This window comes from Cibotium barometz, chromosome 56 (genome assembly GCF_041138505.1).
Source record: "Cibotium barometz isolate CiBa-2024 chromosome 56, ASM4113850v1, whole genome shotgun sequence".
Classification (NCBI taxonomy): domain Eukaryota; kingdom Viridiplantae; phylum Streptophyta; class Polypodiopsida; order Cyatheales; family Cibotiaceae; genus Cibotium; species Cibotium barometz.
In genome coordinates, this window is record NC_141101.1 from 28,441,322 (window position 1) to 28,452,021 (window position 10,700).

Below are 10,700 nucleotides of genomic sequence, written 5' to 3' on the forward strand. Positions count from 1 at the left end.
CCAACGTATTTTTGACATCCATCTGATGTAAAAACTAGCCTTTAGTTACAGCCACCACAATCACAACTCTCACAGTTGCCATGTTTGCAGCTAGGGAAAATGTCTCCTCATAATCAATCCCATGTGTCTGTGCATATCCTTTGGCTACCAATCTAGCCTTGTATCTGCTTATGCTACCATCACTGTTATGTTTCACCTTATACACCCACTTACAGCCCCAATAGATTTCTTGCCTTCAGGCAATGGCACAAAATCCCAAGTCTCATTTCCACACAATGCATCCATCTCATCCATAGCTTTCTCCCAACACACATTTCCAATAGCCTCATCAAAGCATGTAGGTTCTACAACCTGCACAACTTTTGCCATATGCGCATGGTGATGAGCCACATAACCATCATAAGTCAACCTCTATACAGGATCGTTGACTCTTCCAGATCTTTGTAACTTTGCATTCACCATGGCTTCCACAGCCTTCTTTACAAAAACAGGTGTCCTCATTGCTGGAATCCCAAGCTCCTCATCTCATCAAGGCTTATCTCCGAGCCACTATCAACTCCATCAACAACAAGAGAATGCCCTGCAAAAATGTTAAGCATACCAAGGGGCTCAACCACTTTCTCTTTGCCTTTATGTGATGTATCCAACTACATTTTTAGGATTGGTATTATGATGCAGCCGGCCACTCCATGGTCTATCAATAGAACTGCTGGATGAGGACTCTCTTGGTCCACTTAATGACTGTAACTGCTGACTTGCATTTTCTGTGCAACCACATTTCCACTTACATCAACCCCAACAACATCTTTTTCAGCAGCATACTAGCTACTCATGTCATCAAATACAACATCCTTGCTTACCCTCAATTCATGAGTAGCAGGATTATAACATCGATATCCCTTTTGCTCAAGAGGGAATATCCAATAAAGAAACATTTTTCTGCTTTTGGATCTAGCCTAGCACGCAACTCATCTGGCACATTCACATATGCAAGTTTCTTGCCCAGTAAACTTCTCCTTTGGCATTTCACAATGTATGGTTGCAGTAGGAGTCTTGTTCATAATATAAACTACTGTGGACACAACCTCAGCCCAATAGCTATGCGACATATTCTTCTCTGTCATCATCATCAATGCTCGTCCTATCTCTGCAATGTGCCTATTTTTTCCCTCATCAGCAACTCCATTTTGCTGTGGAGTATATCTACATTTGTAAATTGTCTCTGAATGCCATTCTTTTGTAAGAATTGAGAGAACTCATTGGAGAAGTATTCTCCCCCTCCATCTGACCTTAGGTACTTCACATGCTTTCCTCTCTGTTTTTTAGCCCATAACTCTGAAATTTTGAAAATGAGTGATTACTTCACTCTTCTCCTTCATGAAGTACACCCACACTTTCCTTGTGTGGTCATCAATGAATGTTAAGTAGTACCTGCTGCCACCCATAGACATAGTCTTTGCAGGACCCCATACATCTGAATGCACAACATCGAGTACATTTCTTCTCACATTTTTATCATGTGAAAATACATGTTTTGTTTTCTTTCCAAATTGACATGCTTCACAGATTTTTTGCATACCTTTAACTTTAAACTTAGGCAACCTTGTCACAATTTGTTTAGTCTGCATAGACTTCATTCTTTGGATATTGACATGCCCAATTCTCTTATGCCAACCATAGTTGATTATAAAAATCAATGCATGCCATCTAATGATCATTAATCATACCAAAAGAAGCATTTAAAATTGGTGGCCAACTCATCAATCCGGAGTATATGAACGTGGTGTCGTTCAAGCAAAACTCCAAAGTAAGCAAGTGAAACACATGTTGTAGCACTCAATAAAAAAACCATAGGCACAAGTGATCTAGGCAGAACCTGATGAGTCCATATAAAACTTGGAAAACATCCAATAAAATCCACCAAAACAAACCGATCAGCTAACCCATAATAGAATTTGTCTTAGTCTTAAGAATTAAGCACAATCCACACTTAAACAAGTGCAAAATAAATTATCATGGAAAAGTGTCAAAGGTGAAATACACTTTGAACGCAGATTATAGGCATCAAAAGAAATTAAGGAACATGTCCAAAAAGAATGGCTAAACAATGGTAAAAAATCATGAAAACATCGTTTAGAATTAATTCAAACAAAAATAACTACTAATACGAGGTACAATAGTATTATTAATATGCGAATAACCGCATCTATCTAATGTCAGCACGAGAAAACGTACTTCAACATTAAATAACCCTCAAAAATATGAAATTCTCAAGAAAAAGAATTATCATGAATTTTTCCTAATTTTTTCTAAATTTTTAGGGCCTTAAAATACGATAATTTTGAATTCCACCAAACCTATTATATGGCATTCCAAACCTATATTTTTCCATAAAATTTTTAGCAATTAGATTTGCCAAAATACCATTGATATTATAAAAATACCAATTTTTAGGATTTCTAAAAATAATATCTAGAATATTCCTAATTTTTTCTGAGAATCCCATTGTTCACGAAATTTCCAATTCTGCCCGACAATTCTCAAATCCAATGAAAATTTATATTTTTAATGGATTTTCTAAATTTTTGGGTCAAAAAACATATTTTTAAAGGAATTTGAATGGTACGGGCACCCAAATGGACACACCACATGCCAAACACCAACCCCTAATTTTTTAGAAATTTAAAATAATCTGTCTAATTTTTCACTAATTTTTAGAAATTTTTAAAATTTTTTAATTTACCCCGAACGCATTAGAATACAAATGATCAAAAAATTTCGGAATCCCAACGGTTTTCTCAGAATATGGAAAGCCAATAGTTTCGGGAAAATGAAAAGGCAAAAAAAAAATTTGGAATGTGAAAGGTCAAAAGTTTTCGGAATCCGAAAGATCAAAAGATTTTCTGGAATTTGGAAAGACAAAAGGTTTCCCGGGAATGCGGAAAGCCAAGAGATTCCAAGAAAAAAAATGATAGTGAAAAAAAAATTAGATAACATATCTTTTTTCCCTTTTATTCAAGCTCTTTTGAAAAGTATTGAGAAGATTTTTTTTGAAAAAAAAACTTTTTTTAATATATTTTGAAGCTAATAATTAAAAAAAACCTTTTATCTAAGGTTTTTTTAAACCTTTTAACTAAGTTTTTTTAAAAAAAAACTTTTAAAAAACGTTTTGGGGGGGGGCGATTTTCACCAAGCGCAGAGTAGCGCCCCCCCCATCCCACCCCCGCGCGCGCGTTGCAACGTGAGACAGATGGAGAGGGAGGAGCCCTCTCCTCTCTCCTCTCTTCCACTCTTCTCACTCCCTCCTCCTCTGTTAACAGAGAGGTTAAGTTTTTAATTAATCTTGTTAATCATAATTAACTCCTAATTATGATTAATATTAATAAAAAATGTTCTTTTTTAAGAGGTGTTTATACACGCGAGAGGAAAATAGAAGAAAATTCAAAATTGAGAGACGAATAGGGTCCAATGCACACGGGAGAGCATTCAATGCATCAACATGCTACCCCTACTGTATTTCAGCAGAAAATCGGCAAAAATTTGACCAGTCCAGTATTCGGCCGAACACAGTACTTCTTTGGAGAAGTAGTTTTGACCTTGAAGGCAACATACTCCTCAGTTGTATTGACAAGCTGCAAAGAGCATGAGACTTGCTTTCTCACCTCAAATGGAAACTTAACTCTCCCGGATGGACGGAGAGAAGCTCGGCAGGCTTAACCTGTTCACGCCCGTCAGCTGCCTGGCCTCCCCAGTCGCTCTCCTCTGCACACCCTAGCCGCTGCACACGCCCAAGAGCCCCCCAGCAGCTCTTCCCAAGGCGGTTTCCCCTTTTTCACACTCTGGTTTTCTTATGATAGCAAGATAGCCGACAGGCTGGAACTATAATCCAAGCTTTAGGATCTTTAAAGTTGAGAAAGATAGCCAACAGGAATCCAAGCTGTGGAAGTTGCAACTAAAATCCAAGCTGTATGATCTTCAAGGTTGTGAACACCATGCTGCTACAACGTAATACCATAGTGCAGAAAACCATATCATAGTGCAAAACTGCAACTCACCAGGGTTTACTGTAATGTCCTAAGAACAAAACACTAGATATCGATCAACATGGCCAGAGCAAGCTCTTGACTAGCGACATAAATGCTTGTGACACCATGGGGAATAGGAATTGGCAGGATCCTCCAGGAAACTACCGTAGAATTGGTGTCTAGAATGACCTGAACAATCTGCTGGTTTTTATGGAGGAGAAATTGGCTCTTGATTTCAAAGGAAATTTCATTACAGAGTTCCATTCAATCTTCCCTAATCATTGTTGTTTCAGAGCTAGCAAATTGCCAAAATCCTGCATGGTAGCAAGAAGGGTTCCATCAGGCCTCGCCACAACCTTGCTGCCGTGTGTTACATGGACAAGCCCGCCCTCATCTCCACATCCAGCTACTCTCTGTACATTCTACAGAGAGCCCTGGTTCCCCCCACCGAAAAGCTCCCTGCTTATTCTTTCCTACCCCTTTCCAAGCGCCCCCCCCCCCAACTCTGGTTATTTCTGGATCCTGCCGGCAAATCGGGCCTCTCCCCACCTTTTTCAGCTGAAAACACGTTTATTCCGTTTTGAAATTCCACACTGCCCTCATTTTTCTCCCATTTTTCTTGGATTGATAAGTATCACATTCTTTATGGCTCCTTTACACCATATCTTTGCTTAGGGGCTGTTCCCATGCATAACATCAAAAAGACTCATTTGGCCTCATTTAACATTTGCTATCCCCACATTATTTTCACTGCCATCAATACTCATTTAGTCAGGACCATGGCCATGACCTTGACTAATCATACTGCCTTCATGCCCATGCATCTGAGTTCATATGGGATGGTCTGTGAGCTTCTTTCACTACATGGATGTGCCACAGCACGACATCGACCCCCTCTGAACCTGCACATCCTCCGGTATGTGCCACCAAGTTGCTATATAGGCTAATCTTCATTCAAATTTATACTGATTTGCCTTCATCTTTATCAAATTTTGGCACGTTATCTTCAGCTTTTTCATCCTCTGAACCCACATTCTCATCAAGGCTTTCCTGACTGGTTGAATTTCCTGTATTGATCATCCTGCTCATAAGAAGCCTATTTTCAAGGGTTGTTAAAACTCCATCTCCATTCTCTTTGCCAGCTAATGCAACTTGCACAAGTGTTGGTTTGGCATCCCCCTAGTTGAAATTCTCACAGCTTTTACTTTCATAAGATACAGTTTGATTGTTCTCAGAGCAGTCCACAACTGTGTTTCTAGATTCCCCATGCGTGTCGAGAATATCTGCAAAAGATAGCATTGCATCGTAGTATTGCCCATCTTGCATGGTTAAGCCAACATCATCCTCGTTCAAACCTTCTAATGATAATGGGGTTGAACCCCATTGACATTAATCTTCCCTGTTGTCTCAGAGGCTGGTGCCTTACGCTCAGGGTAGTCCATATCTCTTATCTTTGATATGCCAAGTTTTGAACACCCTGGCTGCACTCTCAAGACTCCCACATTTCGTATACATATTGATAAGGGCAATCCCAACCACTGCATCTAACTCAAAGCCACTAGCCATCAAGCGAGCATGGACTAGCTTGCCTTGGGAAAGGGCAGCTATACTTGAACATGCATTCAAGGCACTGATAAGAGTAACATTATTGGGCATTTGCCTCTCCTGTTGCATTTTGTTCAAAAAGTCCTGCTTGTCCATGTCCATGTTGAGAATATCCTGCAATCATAGTAGTCCATGGCACCACACCTTCTTATCCTAAACTGTCAAACACTCTCTGAGCTTCCTCAAGAGACCCAAGTTTTGCAAGCATATCACTTAGCATACTACTGACGCATGCATCCAAATCATAACCACTTTCGACAACATATCCATGAATGAAATTACCCCTATGATCAGCTGATGTACTGGCGCAAGCTTTCAAAGCACTAACAAAAATGGTATCCTTTGGCTCCATCCTTTCCCGCAGCATTTGCTCAAAAAGATGGAGAGCCTCCTCACCCCGCCCATGCTGAACATACCCTGCAACCATTGTACTCCATGTCACCCGGTCATGTTTTGGTAGCTTTTCAAACACACTCTGTACATCTGCAGGCCTTCCACATCTGGCATACATGCCAATAAGGATACTCCCCTCATGAAGAGTTTCCATACTTGAACATGCTTTTAAAACAGCAACATACATGTAATTCCCTGGAATTACACTTGTCTGTTGCAATTTGCTGAACAAATGAATCACATTTCCACCATATCCAAGCTTGCTTGCGACCGCACCCTTGCACCAGCGGCACTATCCTGCAGCCTCTGCAAGACAGGTTTGGAAGACTGATCACGTACATTCTCTTGATTACTAGCTTTATCAGTCTCCATAGGCATGGCTTCACCTTGTGCTGTCCCATCACTTGTTGGGATCTTAGCACCATAGCTAAACTTTGAAGCAACAGTATCTTTAAGGCTTACAACAGTACCAACAGCTCTGCCAGCGACCGTTGGCTTGCTTTCACAAGCCTTCAACTGCTCATCTCCTGCTGCTGAAAATTGTTCAGACCCTTCATTCATTGATTTAGAGGAGCCAAATATTCTCTCCTTAGCTTTCTCTAGCATGCTCTTCTTGCCCCCACTCATGTCTCTGTTCTCACATTCACCTGAGACAGATTTTACACCCATAGCACCACCACCTGCTGCTGCTGCACCAGTGACAGCAGTGTCTTTGGTGGCAACCATCCCTTCAGAGGCGCTCTCTTTCAATGACTCCTGCTGGGCCTGCTCAGTTTCAGAAACATTTTCTGATGGAGTTGGTGTGTACTAAGCTGCAGCATTGTCTGTAGTTTTTGGAACATTATCAGTTTCATCAGATGATGGCTTATCATAATCCATTGCCATAGCACCCTCATAACCAGATGATCCTGGTGTGACAAGTAAGTCCTTGCCCTCTGCTTTTTTACTCTCTTCCACTGGAATAGCTTGAGATTCGATGGGTTTAATGTAGGGGCTCTGACCAAAACCATGAACTGCAAGATAAGGTGTCACTCCTGCAGAGATTTGTCCTGGGGCTGATGGAATTTCTTCCTGTGGCTTATTATCAGTTTGCCTCCCCTTCCACCGATGCCCTGTACTGCTTCAAATCACCATGAGCTTCTTTTCAAAGACTCTAACTGGTTGCAGCCATTAACTGGCACATAGTTTATTCATGTATTACAAATGAGCATCCATGTGTACATATAATGCCATCATATATGGCTTTCCTGAACAACGAGTAGAGCTTTAATCTCCATGTTCATACACTCAATTCTACAGCATTCTGCATTGGCATTCCTTTTATCCTTCTGATGTTTTGGGCTTTCTCTATGTCGAACCATTCATTCAGATTATCATTGCATACATTTAGCCCTGTTTTTCAAAGAGTTTCTTTCAGATATTCCGACAATTAGAGTACAAAGAAGTGTCCACCTTTCCGGCATTCGTAAGTTCTTGAGCATTCTAACTGTTTTACAACTTGTAGGGAAGACCTCAAGTCAATACAAGCTCCTCACCTTCCTCAGCTATCAAAAAGGTCGAGTGTCGTAAGCCCTTGAGACAAAGGGTTAGCTTCAAGTCACTACAAGCTCCTCTCTATCCTTGGTTATTGGAATAGATGAGTGTCATAGGCCCTTGAAGTGGCAGGAATGGATCAAGTCATTGCAAGCTCCTCTCCTTCCTCAGCTGTCGAGAAGGATGAGTGTCACAAGCCCTTGTTGCCCATTCTACAGTCCTAAGAGAGAACTACAAGTCTATACAAGCTCCTTGTTACCCCCTTCTCTTGAGGTGAACAAGTGTCATAAGCCCTTGTAATCCTTCTTCTTCCCTAATCCACCTGGGTCAAATGGTACCAACAAATCATACAGGCTCTGCTGCCTGTACCCTTAAGGAATACCCTCTAGATCATAGGCCATCAAGGTTTTCTGCCTCATACATATGCTGAAATCATCACATACATAGTTCACGGGGATTTCACCACACTCTCACCCCAGCAACTTCACGTCGGGTTCACCAAAGAATGTCGTGACGTGGGCGGTGTCGCTGGGAAAGCGCGGGACTTCTGGCTGTGAGAGTATGTGGTTGAACTTCAAAGGGCACCACATTTATATAAACATCATCACAATAAAAACCATGAGCAAAGAGAGCTCATAATCCCATAAACACCTTAAACCATAGCCAACAGGCCCACAGAAACCTGTCACCTTCACTATTCACAGGCTTCCTAAAAAGACATAGATGATCATGGTCTTCCTCAGCAACATACTTCCAGATGAATTACCCTCATCAGCTGCTTCAGGCACATGAGGAGGAGGCTGAGGTGGTGAGACATAGATGACCCTCAATTTTGTCTCTGAAACTTCTTTTCCATGTTCTTTGCTGAACAAATCTTGTGAAACCTCTTGTTCCTGAACACCATCTGAGGTTACCACACTCTGTACAAGAAACTTATCTTTACACTGCATGTCTGGAGGAGCTTCCCGCTGTGCTTGCATTGTAACTGTGACATCACAAGTGGCCCCAGGTAAGACCAGTCCAATATTCGGCCGAACACAGTACTTCTTTGGAGAAGTAGTTTTGACCTTGAAGGCAACATACTCCTCAGTTGTATTGACAAGCTGCAAAGAGCATGAGACTTGCTTTCTCACCTCAAATGGAAACTTAAGCTCTCCCGAATGGACGGAGAGAAGCTCGGCAGGCTTAACCTGTTCACGCCCGTCAGCTGCCTGGCCTCCCCAGTCGCTCTCCTCTGCACACCCTAGCCGCTGCACACGCCCAAGAGCCCCCCAGCAGCTCTTCCCAAGGCGGTTTCCCCTTTTTCACACTCTGGTTTTCTTATGATAGCAAGATAGCCGACAGGCTGGAACTATAATCCAAGCTTTAGGATCTTTAAAGTTGAGAAAGATAGCCAACAGGAATCCAAGCTGTGGAAGTTGCAACTAAAATCCAAGCTGTATGATCTTCAAGGTTGTGAACACCATGCTGCTACAACGTAATACCATAGTGCAGAAAACCATATCATAGTGCAAAACTGCAACTCACCAGGGTTTACTGTAATGTCCTAAGAACAAAACACTAGATATCGATCAACATGGCCAGAGCAAGCTCTTGACTAGCGACATAAATGCTTGTGACACCATGGGGAATAGGAATTGGCAGGATCCTCCAGGAAACTACCGTAGAATTGGTGTCTGGAATGACCTGAACAATCTGCTGGTTTTTATGGAGGGAGAAATTGGCTCTTGATTTCAAAGGAAATTTCATTACAGAGTTCCATTCAATCTTCCCTAATCATTGTTGTTTCAGAGCTAGCAAATTGCCAAAATCCTGCATGGTAGCAAGAAGGGTTCCATCAGGCCTCGCCACAACCTTGCTGCCGTGTGTTACATGGACAAGCCCGCCCTCATCTCCACATCCCAGCTACTCTCTGTACATTCTACAGAGAGCCCTGGTTCCCCCCCACCGAAAAGCTCCCTGCTTATTCTTTCCTACCCCTTTCCAAGCGCCCCCCCAACTCTGGTTATTTCTGGATCCTGCCGGCAAATCGGGCCTCTCCCCACCTTTTTCAGCTGAAAACACGTTTATTCCGTTTTGAAATTCCACACTGCCCTCATTTTTCTCCCATTTTTCTTGGATTGATAAGTATCACATTCTTTATGGCTCCTTTACACCATATCTTTGCTTAGGGGCTGTTCCCATGCATAACATCAAAAAGACTCATTTGGCCTCATTTAACATTTGCTATCCCCGCATTATTTTCACTGCCATCAATACTCATTTAGTCAGGACCATGGCCATGACCTTGACTAATCATACTGCCTTCATGCCCATGCATCTGAGTTCATATGGGATGGTCTGTGAGCTTCTTTCACTACATGGATGTGCCACAGCACGACACCGCGCAAGAGGAAGCTACTTCCGCTGCTACCATCCAGGAATCTGGTGCGTAGAGGGGGTAGTTGGGATCTCACAGAACCCGTAAGTCACATGGTCAGATCAAGGAAGAGACTTGAACTTGGATCATAGAGACCAACACTTTTTTCCTCATCAAGAGGCACATATGTTGATTCTTTTTCATAGAACAAGGATTGTCCATGATTCACTTCAACTATCGTAACTTAACAAAATTTAGTCTTAATTTAAGGATCCATCAGTCCAGCCTAACCCCATCCAATCCCATGGGTTAGCCAACCGCCCAGCCAACCACCCAACCACTGTATTGATAGGATCCATTTAGAAATTTGGTTATGTTTTGCCCCGGTACTAGGGAAAAGAGTTCCCAAGCCCCCTAGCCCGCACTTCAAGAAAAATTCAAGATTGTCACACCACTTACACACCCAATATGAAATTGCCCTTTTCACAGATTCGACTGTCTTTAAAACAATCTTTTAATGAAACTATAGTATCATTGATCATAATCCTCCAAAATATCTAGCTTGAATTCCAATTTCCAATCATTCCTTCATCGGTGTATGTAAGATTCCTCCCCCAACCCCTTTTTGATGTCTAGTATATTCCCCTGTAATCAATTCCTTTTCTAAAATATAAGAGATCTTGTTTGTGGCTGTTTTAACCTAGAGAGAGAAAATATTCTAGAGAGAGAATATTCAGATTTTGAATATTTTTGGATAGAAAAATATCTCTTATAATTCAGATGAG